This window comes from Ostrea edulis, chromosome 3 (genome assembly GCF_947568905.1).
Source record: "Ostrea edulis chromosome 3, xbOstEdul1.1, whole genome shotgun sequence".
NCBI lineage: Eukaryota > Metazoa > Mollusca > Bivalvia > Ostreida > Ostreidae > Ostrea > Ostrea edulis.
In genome coordinates this window covers 41,815,484-41,836,241 of record NC_079166.1, presented here as the reverse complement: position 1 = coordinate 41,836,241, position 20,758 = coordinate 41,815,484, and positions in this window count along the sequence as shown.

Here is a 20,758-nt window from a genome sequence, read left to right as displayed (position 1 = left end):
CAATGTACTCCTAATTTACAGTGTAAACACAATGTATAATCATATTAAGTTCTCTCTTTATACAAAACATGATAAACACAGTTGGCCAATCCAATGGAAAGAATATTTAAGATAGACCAAGCTGATATTTTATAATGACATTTATAATACATATAAAGTAGTAGAATCAAACCTTTCTAACTTTTCCCTTTTAAAAAAAATTAGGGTAGGGTGTCTAAGATGATCTCCAGAAGGGGGTTCTTAAGTTTATGACACCATACAAACTTCCCATGTATTTATAGTTTACCAATTAAGGAAGTTTACTATTTCATCATATTGATGTTGACTTCCTTTTTTAAAAACATAAATAAAAATACAAATATCAGAAATATTTGTCTATTCCTTTTAAATTTGATTGCCTAGCTGAGTATCTCAGAATTAAGATTAACATGGCGACTGCTGATCTGTAGATCATGGGTTCGACTCCACAAGGAATTTTATTTTTTTTCAAATTACCTTTTTTACTACTAAAACTGCATGTTTTTGTCTATAAATAAAGTAAATTTGAAAGTTTTTAATTTCGAAATATTATAATTGTACATATCCTCCGCTTTTCATACATATCAAATTTCTTTGGTGTGTTATTCCTCCTTAATTAAGATTTTTATTTCATAATCGTTAAAAGAACATCTTTACTTATCTCATTTTGTTTCACTGGAGATGATTTTTACTATGCAGCTGATTCCAATGCAGTAAAGTCTCTTCTATATGATTACATGTATTCAAGTTCCTCAGAATCAGCTACAATTGTATTTCATTCATGAATTAATTTGTATCTGCAGTCCATTGTTATATTGAATTAAATGTATCAAGTTTGGATTTTCACATTTGTGTGCCCATTAATGTAGTTACATTTGAATACACTATCTTCAAAACTATTTTGACAAATCAACACAAATAATCAAATACTATATTGAAATCAGAACTCCTAACACTCAAAGTCAATAAAAACGTGCAATCGATGTCGCCGGCACTTTATTAGAAAATAAGCTATACCAAATCATATATTTTGTGTGCTATACATTCATGGACCCATAGCCTCCCTAGGCATTTTTATTTCCCCTTTACTTATAAACTTGGTAGGAAGCGTAGATACCCTAATTTTGTAACGTACGTGACTGTCGCCGACTCAATTTTTAAAATTGAACAAGCAAATATAAAAATCTGAGAGCGTGTTTTTAAATTTTCTTTGCGTTAATATCATTTGTATTTCCTAAATTTTCATTCAATAAAAGTTTAACACCTTTTGCGTATGATTTTAAGCAGTGGTGTATATATTACTCCATGTCGCCAGATTATATTATGTGATCATAGGGTCAATTAAACACCCAATGTATGGACAAAGATTTCGTATTATCTTTATGTTTTTGATCTATTTTGGCGCTAAAATATTCAAAAACTTTGGGAAAATATTCATCAAGCGATATTTGGATGTGGTATTGAGAAAAAGTCATCATATTCTCAAAATTTTGCATTCTGATTTTAGAAATGTAACATACGATACAATAAACTTTTTATGAAAACGTATTTGCAGAGCAAATGTTACCCCTTTTATGAAAATCTCGTAGTGTACAGAGACTGAAAATATAAACATTTCTTTTGCAGAAGTCATTGGTTGGTCTGAAATTTGACAAACGTGTCAAGATGTAACATTCGTGATGTAACATTCGTTACCGAGAAATTAATTAAAGGGAATGATAGAACAATTTCCCGCGTATTTTTGCTCTCTCTCTGCATGATGTTGGATACGACATGAACGTCTACTATGAACATTTGAGTTTGAAAGTCAATACGTGTTAAACTTTGAGAATTAGGATTAATTTTCTCATACGGTAAGTACTGTTGCAACAACTGCAATGTTTGATATACAATATTGATTAAGCAGATGGAATGTTTTGGTCTGAATTTGTTCTTCTGATATCAAAGAATGTATATCGTATTCCAAATATCTCGAAATTCTTCTGGTGAAAGAATTACATTGAGTAGAATGCTGGTAACATACGTTACTCAAAGTAACTTAATGAAATGCTTGATTAGACATCAAATATTGAACAACATATTGACAAAATATCATCATTAATGATATGTTTGTTGAATATCAACTATGTTATGAAGAAACATATGTGTTATTGTTCCCGTATTCACTAGCATATACCGATATCCTCTGCAAGAAATACAGGCCATGTTTTCCTCTGCTACTGTCCTATTTATGATACATGTAACTATGCAACTCTACATTTATCAATTTGCTAGAATTCAGCATCTTTTCATAATATATCTTAGAAATGAAGGGACTAATCCCTGATGATTGTTCTATGCAATCTTATAGAGAAATCATTCAAAAATATTTTATCTGAGTGTAACGTATGTTACCAGAAATTCCGTTACGTAATATTATTCTACTTGTTTTTAATTTTTAATTTTTTTTTTCAGAAATGGCGCTTGTGAGAGTAGAAGTACAGAATAACTACCATGAAAAAAATGTATCAAAACATAAGAACAACCATGAAAAAATGTTTTAGAAATAATATTATATGCTCCCCTTGTGGCAATACTGAAAAGGTAGAATGTCTGTATAGACAGTGAAAATAAAGGTTTAACTATCGGTCAAAGGCTACCATAATGATACATGTAAGTTTTGTCTCTCAAAATACTTATAAGCAACTGGTCATTTGAGTAATTTTGTATGACCTTTGACCTTGTGACTTGGAATCCAATGGGGGTCATCTATTCATAAGGGGCACCAGTGTTTCAAGTTTGATGTCTATCAAGGAAAGATTTCTCAACGGACAATAGCGTATGTCCAGAGTAGTTTAACCGTTGTCCTTTTGACCTCAAAATTAATAGGGGACATCTATGTCTTAAGGTTCACGTTAAATATTCATTCATAACACCGCGTGGTGGATTATGCTGACAGTTTCTATGGAAAGGTATTCCAAAATAAGCAACAAAAACATAAGATTCGGTATACATTTAATCAAAATGTTGGGAAATTAAACATTTTCTTTATATTATTATTGTAAACAGATTGTTAGAAATGGGTACATTTGATTCTTTCCATTTTTTGAATAGAAATGATGTGCTTATAGTAATAAAAGGAAAAATAAGAAACATACGTTACTTTCATTGTTTATTATAACAAAGAGCAATCCAGGTTTCAAAATATGTGTCTGTTATTTCTATAAGAATCATAAGCATTTATATAGCGAAACATCAATCTATCACTTTTGTTTTAATCGCACATTTATTGCAAATTAACAAATTCAGAAGAAAAGACACATTTGGTAAAAAATTTTGCTTGTCTACGTTATATTTCTATTAAAATTGGTATTTCCATTGAATTAAGTGATGTCGTTATGATTTTGCAACATCAATCGTAAAGAATAACTGATGGTGACATCGTTTTGGCATAATATTTTCATGGATGTACTGTTGTGTAAGTGTTGAAACATACGTTACATAATTATAGCGCTACTTCATTTACATACAAAAAAGCTATCGTTCTATATCTATTGCTAGTCTTTTGTTTTCATGTTTCATACATATTGAACTGTTCGAGAATATTTGTTAATCAATTTTATTTTTTGCCATTTCAAAGATATTGAAAGTGATATCTAGTCGTTTATTTTGCGCTCTTAAAATCTTATTGCTGACTTTTACAGCAGATAATTTCTTGTTCTGTTGATTAAATATTTTCTTTGAAAACCTGTATTTATTGTCTTTCGCAAATTAGAAAAATATATGCTCAGTCAATTCCAATACAAGTTATGGAATAATACATGGAAAATTAATGTATATCTTACATATTATCATGTCAAGGACTCCGTAACGAAGGTTACATGTGAGAAAAATCTCAAAAAATATACCATACTTTGACCTACTGTAAAAAAAAACTGTCATACTTAACTTGAAACAATTTGAGGTGAGTGTTCAACAGATATTTACCATTAATAAACGCATGTTACCATATATATTTTGAATGGTCGATAAACTATGATTTTGAAACCCTCAATTGCACGCTTTTATTGACTTTGGGTGCTATATTTGCTTTACATGCACACGCTTTCTGCATCGGTATATTGTGATTATGCAGATGCCACTTCTTGTAGTGTAACTTTTCCCCAATCATTTCTATCAACTTTACATGTAGTGGGCAAGTTGATATTGGTTATAATTGTGGAAAGTGTAATGTACATAATGAAATGAAATATATTGGACATGTATTGAAAATAAAAAATCAATCATAATCTTTCGTAGTATTTCTTAAAATGGCTAATTGTGTGTGTGTGTGTGTGTGTGTGTGTGTGTGTGTGTGTGTGTGTGTGTGTGTGTGTGTGAGAGAGAGAGAGAGAGAGAGAGAGAGATACAGAGAAAGAGAGATCAGAGAGAGAGAGAGAGAGAGAGAGAGAGAGAGAGAGAGAGAGAGAGAGCAAAAATAGTCATTTTGGGGTATATTACACTAAAATTACGATTGGAAAAAAATAAGAATTCAGTGAAAATATTTTGAAAGTTGATATCAAAATTAAATGACAATTGAAAGTTCTAAGTGAATCTAAATAAATTAAATTTGGAATGTGAACCATAAAAAAAGTAGAGAAGCACTCCATATATTGTGTTGAAAACATGTTTGTGTTATAATAAATTGCTCAATAGATTAGATATGTTGTTATATGATAAGCTAGGTATCTTATATATGCCTTATTAGCTAGCTCATGGGTCCATATATGAAATACCAAATATCAGTTTGGATTTTCACATCTAAAGTTACCAGGTTGAAGCTAGCAGCCACTAACCAGCAGCCAATAAGCACCTAGAAGCTAGCAGCCACTAAGGAAAATCATCAAAGGACTGAGAGTACTGATAGAAAAATATTTAATTTGAAACCTATTCTAAAGGACATTTTTAATTTAATTAATGTTTTGAATTACTAAATGTCAATGGCAACACTCATGGGCAACTTAGCTCACCTGAGAGATTGTACACCAATGGTGAAATGAATTTATATCAGTAATTTGCAATGAAAGGAAATAAAATTGACCACACATTTCATTTTCTGATCTTTTTGAACAATTTCTCAGCTTACATGCACAAAAGTAAGTGCACATTGATAATTTAGCTCACCAGAATATTACAATCAGTCATTAAGTACCTATGAATAGATTGATATGATAGGGAAAACTATATGATGTGGGGTGCTTTGTTATCTCAAGACTGATTCTATTTTCATGTGCCAATCCATTTGAAATCATATTGCATTCAAAACTCTTTTCTGTAAATTAGCTCACCTGAAGAGTGATAACCATTGCTTTGTAACAAAAGAAATCAACAAAGGAAATCTTTTGAGCAAGTGGTGTAAGGAAGCAGGATTAAATAATGAAACAAACACTTTCTCTGTAATATCTGGTGAATAATACCTCCATCCTGTGACTGTTATCGAAAATTGTGCATTAGCTCACCTGATTTTGACATTGCGCATAACCTAGTAAGAAAACGTGTAACACGAGTTTTATGACTGGTTTTAGAGCTGTAATCTGTGAAGACAAGGCGGGGGGAACATCAAGGCAAGATAGAGGACCCCTAGAACTATCATTTACCGCATTAAGTTTGGGGCTGTAGTGGTACCACCAGGTGGCTCCCGGGGGTCGGGACATATTTCGAGTCCCTATTTCTACTCAAGGAGGGGTGACAAGGACAATGTATCCATTGATTAAGGTAGAGGGTACTAAGTGGTACTCGATGCCATGTGAAAAATGTGAAAAAGAGCTCTGAGATACCCGGAAGTATTGTTTAGCTCACCTGAACTTTGACATTTTTCGTATGTCGTAGAAAATAAATGGGTTTTATGACTGGTTTTTCAGCATTAATCTTTGAAGACAAGGCGAAAGGAACATCAAGGCAAGGTAGAGGACCCCTAGGACTATCATTTACCGCTTTCAGTTTGGGGCTGTAGTAGTACCACCAGGTGGCTCCCGGGGGTCGGGACATATTTCAAGTCCCCATTTCTACTCTAGGAGGGGTGACAAGGACAATGTATCCATTGATTAAGGTATAGGGTACTAAGGGGTACTCGATGCCATGTCAAGAAGAGCTCTGTGATGCCTGAAAGTATTGTTTATCTCACCTGAACATTGATATTTTTGTATCTCGTAGAGAATGAAGGGATTTGATGCCTGCTTTAGAGCATAAATCTTTGAAGACAAGGCGGAAAGGACATCAAGAGAAGGTAGAAAAAACATACAGCTATCATTTGCCACTTTCAGTTTGGAGTAGTAGTGGTACCACCCGGTGGCCCCTGGGGTTCGGGAGAGATCTTGAGTTCTACTAAGGCTAATGTTTCAATTTGTTGGAATACTGCAGGAGATCGTATTCATTACTCGATCACAGACAGACAAAAGTTCCGTTATACCTGATAGTGTTGCTTACCTCGCCTGAACTATGCAAGGTGAAGATAATGAACAGTGATCAATCTCATAACTCCTATAAGCAATACAAAATAGATAGTTGGGCAAACATGGACCCCTGGACACACCAGATGTGGGATCAGGTGCCTAGGAGGAGTATTTGTGTGTCTCATAGAAAAGATAATGGTTTAATATAGTTGGTATGTAGCAGATTCTGTTAGAGAATTTGGCGTAGTTCTAACTACACTACTGTGGAATCATTATAATTCGTGATGACTCAATTTCGTGGAATTAGTGGGTAACCCTCATCCACGAATTTACATCCTCAACGAATATTCCAGAGGTATCTTTCTTACAAATATATAAATCCACGAAATTATGTCCGCACGAACCCGTGAAAATTCAGCAATCCACGAAAATTGGCCCCACGAATTTAAATGATTCTACAGTATGCATTTTATACGAAAGGCGGCAAGTGAAAGGATAGATAATTGATATTTATTTATGTACTGATCGCCACTTAATTTAACTTGCAACCGCTATATAATATCTGGTGGTCTCCACTTAGTTTATATGGTAGTTATCACTAATTGAATATGTAGCTTTTGTCGAAGGTTTGCTGCTTTTTGGGTCAAAAGGTCAATGTCACTTCGAAACTTGTTTAGAAAAGCTTGTAGACATTCTACGGGCCACATATTTTTGCTTGGCTCATACTTTAGGTGGTGGTGGTGGGGGGGGGGGGGGGGGGGTGGGGGGGGGGCAGCTGCAGAAGTTATCATCAAAATTGTTTAAAATTCTCGTCAGGTGTAACATAATACTATCTAAACATTTCTCTTTTGCCCAAACTTCTATAATTATCATTGATTAGGCTTGGTTTGTGGTTCGTCCTTCATAGCATGCGTTCAGTTCTTTAGTTCAAGATCACATTCCTAGCATTCCTACCATTCACTACTGCTATAAAGCAAGAGGTCCATGGGTCACATCACTCATGTGAGTCACCTTGGCTCTGTTGATTTTCACCTGATGTAATTTTAATTTTGCTCACACAGTGTGGCCACAACTTCGGCTAAAAAAGTCACGTCATAAACGCACTTGAATTATGGCTAACATAACCTTGTTTTTTCTTGAGAAGGTGAAGGTTAGCCTTCGAGTTCCTCCTACTCCTAAGAAAGCCTAAACGATTAAATATCTTATTAACTATTTAAGGTAGAGCTTCCATACTTTGTATATAAATTCCTTGTGGTAATAACTTTCATGCAATACCATGATCTATGTCATTTCTACTTTCATCTTCTCCTATGGTAAGCCCTTAACATTTCATGCATGATCTATGATCTTGTAAACCTTTTATGCACGAAATGCTAAGGGCTTACCACAAGAAATATATATGCAATTATGAAAACATTACTTGAAATAGTCCAGGATGTTTTAAATAGGGTTTCTTAAATGTACTCGTAGGTTAAATACCAAGCTCACCTGGTTAAAAAAAACTTGGTACGAAAATAAGGAATTTGCATATGAGATATGAGACCCCTATCGCTCACCATTCATACGTTATGAGCAAGATTAAAATTTCTGACAGAGCGACGGGAAAAACAATATTTATACCCCTACTATAGTTGCGGGAATACAAAAAACTTGAATCTATACAACATGGAAACATTTACAAAGGTCCGAGGGTTGGGGTCTACTTTGTAAATTAACCAAAAGTTTCACAGACAACAATGCTGTAACAATGCTGTAAAACTCGCGCACAATTACTACATGTAATCATTGCTTTACATACAATTGTTCTTGATATCAACTATCGACAGATAAATGTGTTGTTTGTCACGTCTTTTTTTCACAATTTCATATTCTCTAGCACCACTGGTTTAATTTCAACGAACCTTAGCACACGCTATCCCTATGTGTAGGAATTTCAAGTTTGTACAAACGAAGGAGCGCCTTCGCATTCAAGAAAAGGGACAATGGGGAAGGTAATGAAAGGTGAAGATAACTAACAGTGATCAATCTCATTACTCCTAAACGGAATGCAAAATAGAGAGTTGGGCAAACATAGACCCCTGGATCTACCAGAGGTGGAATCGTGTGCCTAGGAGGACGGAGTATCCCCTGTTGACCGGTCACACCACCAGTGAACTCTATCTCTTTATCAGGTAAACGATGTAATCCGTAGTCAAATCAATGTACCAAGAACTGCCTAACAATTGGTATGAAACACGTCAGACAGCATTTGACCCAATGAACTGTTGTATTGGCAAACTAGATCATTATAACGACCAAAGAATTTGCGAAATGCTGACTTTACACGTTTAAACCCATGTAACATCAACTTGTTTGCAAGTACCGTGTATCGATTTAAAAACTGATCACACGTATAACAAGTTCTTGCGCATCAAATCAGTTGAGAGATATAAACACCATATGCAGGTGATAATGGAATATTGGTACATAAATATGAGAGTTGACGATGGAAAAGCTCATCCCGTTTGCCATAAGGATATATCGAATCGACATATGCAGCAGGAAAATAGTTTGAACAATTATAATTTGGCCTGTACAACCTTTAAAAACCATGTATGTCATCCTTCGATGCCAGTTGAAGTAAAATTCATGTGGTAAATCCATTTACTGAAGGTTAAAATATACTGTCTGATAAGATAAAATACTACAAGAAGGCGTATAAAGAACATCTAGAAACTGGTCACTTTGCGCAACATATAGCCTAAATATGACGGAAACTGAAAAAGACGTTAACGGTGATGAAGATATGATATTATACCGGGCTCACGAAGGGGGAAATTATGATTCTAATAGTAGTGACGATAATACGCCTAGCAAAATACAGAAAAACTGTAAGAAAACAAGTTCTCACACAGAACAATAGACATGACGGAACACCCGACAACAGCAAAATCAGCAAAAGACACCGAGGACACAGAATCGGCAAAGTACATCATGAACAAAACAGAATTAGCGAAAGGCACAATGGAGAACACAGAATCAGTGAAAGACATCATAGACAGTCCAGAATAAGCGCAAGACATCATACACAACACAGAATCAACAAAAGACACTATAGACCACAAAGAATCAGCGAAATACATCATAGGCAACATAGAATCGGCGAAAGATATCATAGGCAACCCAGAATCAGCGAAAGACACCCTTGGCAACCCAGAATCAGCACAAGACAGCATAAACAACCCAGAATCAGCGAAAGACACCCTGGGCAACCCAGAATCAGCGAAAGACACCCTGGGCAGCCCAGAATCAGCGCAAGACACCATAGACAACCCAGAATCAGCGCAAGGCATCATACACAACACAGAGTCAACAAACGACACTATAGGCATCACATACTCAGCGAAATACATCATAGGCAACATAGAATCAGCGAAAGACACCATACATAACACAGAATCAGCAGTTGAAACAGAGTAGAACGTAGATTCTAATGTTCCAACAGAGGTTACACAAGACTGTGAGGTGCATGTACCCAAAGAGAGCATAAATGCTTTTCTCACAGTGGAGCAATTAGATAAAATACTTAGTGCTATTGGTGACATCCCTTGCGATGAAGTGATAGTTGAGCTTACCAATACAGGTGAAGGAAACATCATATCAAGATTGACATAATATAATCATACGTTAGGTAACGATTCACAAGATGCAGAAAGTACAACATATGAAAGCAGTTTCGATCTAATTGAAGATTCTTCAGATGAATATGTACTTCCAAGTGGAGGTAAGAGAAAATGGCTTAATAGTTCAAGTTCTCTGGGGAAGAAAAAAAATGAAACGTACATTTAGAAAGACAAAAAATGTCTGTGCTAATGAAAATGAATGTGAAGACAGTTGCAACAGCAGTCTTAATGGACCATCTACTTGTACGACTAGTACATTGAGATGTGGACGAAAGCAAAGAAACACAACAGAATGGAAAAGAAATAAAGCCAAGCAGCTTTGCAATAAAGGAAAGGCATACGCAAACTGCAAGGACAGTAAAATCTCTGGGAGAACATAGAAAGAAACAACTTGCAAATGCAAGTACAAATGTCAAGACAAAATCAGTAACACCCAGAGGTCGGATATATTTCAAAGTTACGGGAATCTATCATACGATCGTCAAAGATATTTCATAAGGTGTTATGCAATAATGTCAGAAAAGCGTGGAAAAACCAAAAATCCAGAAGAAGAATCAAGAAGGAAACACACTATTCATTATTATTTGCCTATAGATGAGAGCGAGGTAGAGGTATGAAAGAGAACACTTTTGGGAACATTGGATATTGGTGAGAAAACAGTTACGTACGCATTGAAGAAGAAAAAGCACCCTTTCTCTTCAACAGACAATAGAGGAAAACATATTCCAAAGAACACAATTTCAGAGGATGACAAAAATTTTATCAGAGACCACATCCGTTAATTCCCAAGAACAGAATCTCATTACTGTAGAAAATCAACTGAGAGAGAATATTTGGACAGTTCTCTATCCATAAGCAAAATGTACAATTTGTACACTGAGAAGAGTAAAAAGGACTACAATGAGGCACAGAAATATTGCCTGTATGATACAATATTTGGTACCGAGTTCAATGTATGGTTTCATAGGCCAAAGAATGATATATGCGCATTTCCTGATGCATTTGGAAAAATTAAAGCAGGAAGCAAGGATGGAAAAGCAAGAAGATAAACCGAGATCAACTGAAAATGTGATGATCAAAACTATCACCTTTGATTTGCAAAAGGTACTTGTCACTCCTAAAGCTCAAGTAAATGACTTATACTACAGCAGAAAACTTGCTACTTACAACTTCACTATATTTGATGTAATTACTAAAGAAACTGTTTGCAACATGTGGTAGAAACCATAGCAAAGCGAGGAAACTGTGGTGCTTCATGTCTTCTTGACTACAATAAAAGTGTGGGGTCAATCGATGAACTGTTGTACTATTCAAACAGTTGCACCGGACAACAAAGAAATTTACCATTTAGTGGGATGTGTCTCTACTCGGTTTTTAATCTTCCAATTCAAAAGATAACACGCAATTATTTTGAAAGAGGGCACTTACAAATGGAGGGAGATTCTGTTCAAGCTACTATTGAACGATCCACAAAACATGCAGATATGTATTTTCCCAGTGATTGGATGCTTTGTGTCCGCAATGCTAAAGTAAACCCACCCAAGTATGTGGTGAAGGAGTTGGCACACACAGATCTATTACATTTCAAAAGTCTTACAGATGACTGTATAGGCAACAAGGTTTTTGCAGAAGGTGGAGCAAGATTAAAATGGAACGATATCCTTTCATTTCAGTATCATCGAAAGCAAGACCCTACCAAGATATTTTTCAAATACGAAATCAGTCGGCCAGAATATACATCAGTTGATATTTAGGGAAGAAGCAGTGTAGGAAAGCTGAGAAACATGAAAAATTACATCTTAAACCACTGTATTTAGCCTTATCCCAATATCAGATACCAAGTTCAAAGATCTAATGAATCTATGCAAGAAAAACATTCCTCAGAGTTTCTACTCACAGCTTCCTTACAAGGGGAATGTGTGCAACGTTCTGGAAGAACCCGATGAAGAAGACAGTTCAGATTGACTCAAGATTACGGTAGAGCATCTCATAATATGTGCACTGTGTGGCTTTTGTTTGTCAGTTTTGCCAAGAAGCGTTCCAAGAATTCATTTTTTATTACATGATTCCATTTGAACAAACCCACAAAACAGGTTTGTTTCTTTTTTCTGATGTTGATGCGGAATCCGATGTTGATGCGTGTTCTATTAATCTATCTGGTTTTTGTAGATCACATTTTCGAAGATTTCTGATATAAATGTAGCTACCCATTGACGATTAATTGAACAGTCGCCAAGTCGACTCAGCAATTGGTAACCTTCTTAGTATTTGAGTCGCCAGATCTTCTGTGTAATCATATTACAATTTTTCACAATTGAACATTCCAGTAGGCACCATCGATTTGCCTTTTCCCACTATTCCTTTTACTTAGGAATGTAACAACAACACTCTGAATTCATTTTCACATTTATTTAACTCTATTACACCAAGTATTACAATCAACTTGCAAGCACTACAATCACTAAAGAGTTTAGGACAATGGAGATAATTGGCCGCATTATCCACCAAATCTTGTCCAAGGTCTGGGGTTACAACCGAAATACCAACACCCAAGGTGCATAACGGGCATGACGGAGGCCTTGTGTTGAACACAAATGCCAGGAAAGTCCCAATGCTTGATAAACCAACATGTGGACGGGAATGGCCCGGGACATATCTGTTTACCCTGTTTCTGAGAGATTGCTCCCTGGTTAAATAGTACTTACTGACACCGAGTACTCCAGACTGTGAGCCTTCCCTCCTTTTAAAAGAGGTGAAGGGGGCACCAAGTATGGCTTAAACTTGTAGAACCCCAACCATACACTACATGAGGGGTGACACTTTCCCCACTAAACAACACATGCCCCCTGTCTTGGTTGACAGATGGGAGAAACACAGGCCAGAAATGTCCCGAAACCCCCCTTTAAGTCCCCCCAGACCCGCCATAAACATTGATATGATGTTCCTCCATCTACCTAACAAGTAAATTTCCTACCCCAGAATGCTATCTATCGTTAACAGTTTTAACCTGCCCATTTTTTGGGTGGAAGTGACCCAGGAAGACCTCTATGGGAATTCTCTAGCCGTATTGGACAAAAATGATGATAGTCCCCCTTGGAGATTATGAAGGTATAACCGATTCCCCATCATTGATAGATGTGCCCCATCGTGTCTGAATAGTTCTGTAACCTTTGGGGATATGTTGGGATGGGAGATAACTGCTCCACCAAGATCCAAGACAAACGATCTAATTTTTCTGTTAATCTTTTTCCTTTTCTTGTCAATTTTGCCTCCGCAGTTAAGCGGGGCCCCATGCCAATAAAGGCGAGGTAGTATAGAGGACCATATTAATTTAGTATTTGGTAATAATACATTGTAACGCAGAAATGAGCACTGTATTTCTTCTATGAGTTTTTTACTGGTCAATCCTGTTGTAGTTAAGTCATTGGAACCTAAGTGAATAACTAAAAAATTGGGGGGTGTAGCGGTTCGCAGCAACTTCAAGATGTGTGGGTCAAGTTGTTGCCACTGCAGTCCCCTTATCGCGTGCCATTTGATGCAGGCTGGTAAGTTAAGGTTCCTGCCGCCCGGCTGGGTGGCAGCCAGTTTTCCGGCCCAGAAAGGGATTGAGGATCCCACTATCCAAATGTTTTTCAAAATACCTGAAAAACTTTGCTTGGATTAGTAGAAGTTCAGCGATTTTTTTTTTGATTTTTTTTTTCAAACAACCTACATTCTGACATAAGAAGAATAAACTTGTGACTTCCATCTGCCAGATGTTTTGATCACTTGATCGGACACCCCATGTAGGGCCATATCTGTTGCCCTCCCTATTCTGAAGCTGTGGGTACCGAAGTGCCCCTGCTTCCCTAATAAATTCAGGGTTTTCTGGAGAACTGCATTGAATTGATATCTTGTTAATGGTCTGGAATTTATATGGATGAAAAATGGGTTTTCTTGCGATGTAGAAGGACGAATGCTCAAATAATTGCTGATAGCCCGAACTGGGCACAATACCGTCTCCAACTCTTTAGGAATGATAAGTGTAGTTTTTCGAGCTGTTTGATCTGTCTTAGAATGCGGGATAGTTACTTTGATATGTGATTGTTTGTGTACCATAACGTTTTGAAATTGTATGCAATGAGAGTTCATGATTTTGTTTGTAATAGTGAGTTCCCCTACCCGAAGTAAACCAAAATAAGCAAGTGAAAAGGCGGAAGTGAATAATTTGGCTTCATATGGTGAGGAGCATATTGAGGGGAGAGATTGGATTAACTCCCTCAGCAGAGGACGGGTGATTGGGCAGCGGGTATCCACTGCCTTGCCTCTACTGCGTTTAAGACCTTCGAGGGCTTTAGCTATAAGGAATGACTTTGTGGTATCTTTTAATCCTTTAAACTTGTGGTAAAAAGAAAGTGCCCGCACATAGAGTTCAACTGTGTTTGCAGACAGTTTTTGTATGGATAAGTAGGCAATGAAGTTGAGTATTACATCAGTTGGTATGGGCCAAATTTCTTTGAGGTTGTATGACTGCAGGAAGCCATGAAATTTTTTGAGAGCTGTGTAATAAGCCTGTTTAGAGTTATGTGACAAGGATGTTTGAATTAGGCGTTCTGATTCGGCAACCAAACATTCCATATCTGGGGTGGAAGTTGTGTGGGCCGCTGTTCTGCGTCTGGTACCAGTTGATGAAATTTTGTCCACTGTGAACGAGAAATGCAGTCTGCTATAGAGTTCTGTTTAGTTGGGATATGTTGTGCTTTTATTCTGATATTATACTGAAGCGTAATAAGGACCAACTCTCTAACGATTTTCATTACTCTGCTGGATTTGGAAGTGGACTTGTTCAAAACATGTACGACGGCCATGTTATCGATGTGGAATAGGATACGTTTGTTCGCTAAGGAGTCGTGCCAAATCAATATTGCAACATAGACGGGGAATAATTCCAGAAATGTCATATCTCTGATAATGTCTGATTGCACCCACTTTACTGGCCATTTGGAATAGGCCCAACTTCCAGAGAAAAATATCCCAAATCCCCCATTTTGGCCCCCTGCACTGTCGGTAAAGAGCTGTAAGTAGGTATCTGACATCCAAATGTTATTTGAGATAACCGTCACCCCATTGTAATTTTGTAGGAATCTTAACCATACTTGCATGTCGGCTTTCATTTCTAAAGAAACTCTTATTTTATGATGCGACTTACGAATACCCATGGTAGCATCAATAAGTCTCCTACAAAATGCTCTTCCGGGTGCCACTACCCTGCAAGCAAAATTAAGCAGGCCAATCAGGGATTGTAGGGATTTGAGTGTGATTTTTTTTGCTAGACAGGCAAGTTTGGATAGAGTATTTTAATTGAGTTATCTTGTCTTCCGGGAGTTTCATTATCATACTTATTGTATCTATTTCTATACCAAGGAATGTCAACGTTGTTGCTGGGGTTGTAGTTTTTTCTTCTGCTATTGGGACCCCCAGATCTACACAAATATCTTGGAAAGTGGATAGAGTGTTATTACACTGTTGAGAATGTGGTTTGCCTGCGAACAAGAAGTCATCCAGGAAGTGCAAAATATTTGGATTGCGTGATGTATTCTGAGTTATCCAATGCAATGCGGTAGCGAATTTTTCCCAAACTGCACAACTGATTGAGGCACCAAATGGCATCATTTTGTCAAAGTAAACTTTTCCTTGAAATTCGAAACCTAATAAGTCGAAATCAGCGGGCGCAACTGGGATTAGTCTGAATGCTGACCTGATATCTGATTTAGCTAACAATGTGCCTTGACCAAGCAAAGCTATCATGGCCGCTGCATCGTCAATGCAGGCGTAATGGACTGAACAAGCTGAATGGTCTATGTAGTAATTAATGGAGTCGTTTTCTGGGTATGATAGGTGATGAATAAGTCTAAATTCCCCATCTTTTTTGGGTACTAGGCCTAGTGGTGAAATCTGGAGTGTTGGGAAAGGGGGTGCTGAAAAGGCCCACCTATTCTTTGAAGGGCTAATTCTTTACCAATTTCTTGTAGAACAATTTCGGGATGCTGGTTTGCACTCTTTAGATTCTTGGCTTGTCTGGGTCTTCTGGGGCCATTGTAATGTAATTCGAAGCCATACTGAAAACCATTTATCAAAAATTCTTTCCCTTTATATGTTTTTAAGAGTTCTTTTAGTCTTGTTACTTTGATTGGTGTATTGCCTAGTGAGTATAAAGAGGTGTTGGATAGGACTGCAAGGTTAGTAATTAGACTGTTGTTTTCTGCAGCTGGCTGCTGGATGGTTCCCACTGCACAACTTGCAGGTGTGACTGAACCTACAATTTGGGTAGAATTGACATTTTTTACCACTGTTGTAGTTATTGCAGCAACGAGTAGGCAATTGTACCTTTTGCTTGTTTGGATAATTGTTTGGCAAGTTGGGACTCTTAGACATTTGCTCAAAGTTATTGCTAGGGACACTTGCGTTAGTGATATGCAGTAACCATAACTCGCTATTGATTTGCCCCCATGATGAATGCGGATCGGAAGCCTTTCTGAGTCTGTATTGCTCGTCATACCTAAACCAACCAGCAGATCTTGATGCGGCGAGACGAATGTCACGCATGTACTTTAAGAGCTCTTGTGTCCTGGTCCTATACCTTTCAAGCAAAATGCTGGAGAAAATAATAAAAGCGGATGTCCACTTTTCTATTGACAGATATGTGTTGGATTTTGTTTTAATTAGGCACATTTTACCATCCCTAATTTGTAATTCCCCCTTTGAGTCCATGTCATTAGCTAGATCACGAACAGATTTGAGGAGTAATACCAAATCAATGAATTTTCCCTCCCATATTTTCTGTTTTAGTTTGAGGGGAATGTGACCACTTAATGGGTCAAAGGTTGTAGGGGTTTGAATAGGCTGGTATTCATTTACATCAAAAGGGGCAAAATCAAATTGAGGCATTGTTTCATCAATAATTGGCAAGTTTAAGACCGACTCACCCTCATTTTGACTTGTGGATTGCCTTTGATCCCGTTGTAAATCCATTGTACATGGACTAGGCTGTGCAGCCACATTGATGATGGCTGAAGGCGTTGTTGTTTCAGCTGCAGATGTTGCATGTTTAGCCGCACTGGTTCTGGCTCTACCCCTGCCCCTGGCAGGTGAGGCTTGTTGTGACTCAATTTGCCTTCTAGTTAGTGTCCTTTTCGATGTTCTAACAGGTGGCATTTTGCAGATGTTGTTGGATTTTCAGATTCACTTTGGAAGACAATGTCTCTCTCTTGGCGGGAAAATTTTAAGAGGAAGTAGAGGAATTTGTCAATTTGTACCACTATCTACTTCCTGTGAAAGAGCTTAGACAAGTTGTACTTGTCATTCCCTAATTTTCTTAGGGGTGCTCCGTCAATTAAGTGTGATTATTTGTATATTCATAAAATAATCTATATTATTTGTGAATGTTAGTAGAGTAAGCTGAACTGATATTTTTAATGTTGATTTGTGGGATGAAATAATGAAAGTATTTTTCACACTATTCATGGGTGTGTGTTTTGTTGAATGACAAATTCAGATATTTTTGTTTTGAAATATCATTTTATAAATGGAATGAATGAATGATTTTTTTAACATGATTCACTTACGTAGTATCTGTTTCATACCAATTCTGGATAATTTAAAAAGGCGGTAAGTGGAAGTTACGACCTTAAGTAAAGTAAACAATGAGTGAATACTACCAAACCAAAAGGACGTATATGTGAAAATAGGTTTGAAAACAGATATAAAACAACATTTAAGTATTTCTATATGTTTCTAAATCGATTTAGACACTTTGTACCATATCGAAAAGTTTTGGATCAGGTTTCTGATTTTTCTTTGTGTTTTTCTCTCTTATTTGAACTCAAACTTTGCATACACATACGACCGTCTGCCACTACAGCGACGATATGTCCAAGGGTCCGTGTTTTCTTAACTACACAAGGTGAAGATAACGAACAATGATCAATCTCATAACTCCTGTAACCAATACAAAATAGATAGTTGGGCAAACACGGACCCCTGGACACACCAGAAGTGGGATCAGGTGCCTAGGAGGAGTAAGCAACTCCTGTTGACCGTTGACTGGTTGACTATCTATTTTGTATTGTTTATAGGAGTTGTGAGATTGGTCACTGTTCGTTATCTTCACTTTTCATGAATGCAAAGGATTATTGTAAATTGATAAAACGTCGTCGATTTATCAAAATGTCCAGTTGAAGGCCACAACAAGAGGTTTTTTCCTTCTTATGTAGAAGCTTTTGAATAAACCGTGCTTCATAAGAATATAAAAACAGACCAGCTAATAAAGGAGCACTATTCGTGCTCATGGGAATTCCAACAGACTGTTGGAAAAGCTGATCTCCAATCTGAAGAACCACTGAACTAGAAAATACAAAACTTATGTGAGAGGTTCCTTAATGAAATGCAAAAATAACAGTCCCGGAACCACAATAAGATATATTGGACATTTTTAAAAAATCTTTTTCACGAACAACATACCACAAATTTAGACCATTTCTTAGCGCCCAGGGCCGCAGCAGTGAGAGTTCTTTCATTTACCTATGCCTGATGCGAGAGGGAACCTCTGTTTAAAGGTCATATAAGAAAGATCCCACTTCTAAATGCCGAGTGTTTGGCAAAGGAGCAATGACTACTAATATTTAGGTCTTAGGTTTGACGCGGCCATGGCATAAGCGGGGCTCTAACTCACGACCTTCCGGTTAAGAAGCGAAGGCCCTACCACTAAGCTACCGTAACCGACCAGGATTAGTAATGTTAGTTTGCAAACATCCACACGAAGTGTAGATTCAAATTTGCTCAAATTATTGCCTCACTTTGGGTGGGACCACAGTATGGAACAAAGGGAATATACAAGGAAAACGTTTTTCTCATACAGTGCCTGCCATGCTTAGTCATAAATGTATCAATATGCAAGCATCAAAAGATAGTGTAGGCTGAAGAAATAAATCCACCATTACTTCAACTGATGAGAGCAATGATTGATTTGATGCGCGCATCATTTCAGTTTATTGCACTCATCGATTCCAGTGATGGGTGCATCAAAGTGGTGTAGTTATTGCTCGCAACTTTACATTTGGAGATCGATGTAAATGATTTGATGATCTCTTTAATTGAAGATATCTTTAAGTAATTATAACGCTTTCATATAAAGAATTAATGCGAGCAACAATTCAATATTACTGTGGATTTGTTGAATTGAAGATGTCTCTAATTATATTCATGTAGTTGGCCTCTCTCTAAAATAATTATTGCGCGCATCAACTGAATCAATAATATCGTTAATTCGATTGAGGAGAGCATCAAATCAATATTATTGCGCGCATTAATATGATTGATTGATTGATTGTATATTGTTTAACGTCCCTCACGAGAATATTTCACTCATATGGAGGCGTCACGCATTAATATGATGTCAATAATTGAATTAAATGCGCGCAACAATTAAATTGAAGAGAGTAATAATTCATTTAATGCTTGCAATAATTGAATTATTGCTCTCTTCAACTAAATTGTAGCGCGCATCAATTCAATTAATGCGCGCAATAATTGAATTGTTGATCTCTTTAAATGAAATCATTAATAGCGCTCCTTAATTCAGCGGAATGATTAATGCTATCAACAGCCGGCAGTTAGACAATTAGGTAAATTATGTGGTGGACGCCATTCAGCTTAAGTGGCTGCCGCTAGATAATAAGTGGCGGTTGCCATACAAGAAGTGGCTTCCGCCACTTAAATTAAGTTGCGCCGCCAGATTATGAATGGCAGTCACCACTTAAATTAAATGGCCGTCACCAGCTCATTTAAATGGCGGTCGTTAGCTAAATCTATATCAATTCTCCATAGTACCTACCGATGTTCGTTAACAATATTTGGGATACTTTGTACTACGCGCAGTTTTCTAAGGAAAATCATTCTATTTTTTTTTTTAATAATTTGCTTGTTCCTCAAAGACCCATATGTACATTTTGTATGAAAAATTCAGATGACCTAAACAATATTTTCCGGTATCGTAAACCTCTTCTTTAGTTGAGTTAAACAATACTTCTAGGTATCGCAGAGCTCTTCTTTACATAACATCGAATACCCCTTAGTACTCTCTACCTCAATCAATGAATACATTGTCCTTGTCACCCCTCCTAGAGTAGAAATGGGGAGTCAAAATCTGTCCAGACTATCCCAGGGCTCTTCTTTACATGGCATCGAGTACCCCTTAGTACCCTCTACTTCAATCAATGGATATAATTATTGTCCTTGTCACCCCTCAATTACTAGAAATAGGGACTCGAAATCTGTAGGTGAGCTAAACAATACTTCCGGGTATCCCAGAACTCTTCTTTACATGGTGTCGAGTAGCCCATAGTACTCTCTACCTCAACCAATGGATACATTGTCCTTGTCACCCCTCCTTGAGTAGAAATAGGGACTCGAAATCTGTCCCGACCCCCGGGAGCCACCTGGTGGTACCACTACAGCCCCAAACTGAAAGTGGTAAATGATAGTACTAGGGGTCCTCTACCTTCCCTTGATGTTCCTTTCGCCTTGTCTTCAAAGATTAATGCTGGAAGAGGAGTCCTAAAACCCCCTCTTTCATTTCGAGAAACGAAAAATGTCAAAGTTCAGGTGAGCTAAATAATACTTCCGGGTATC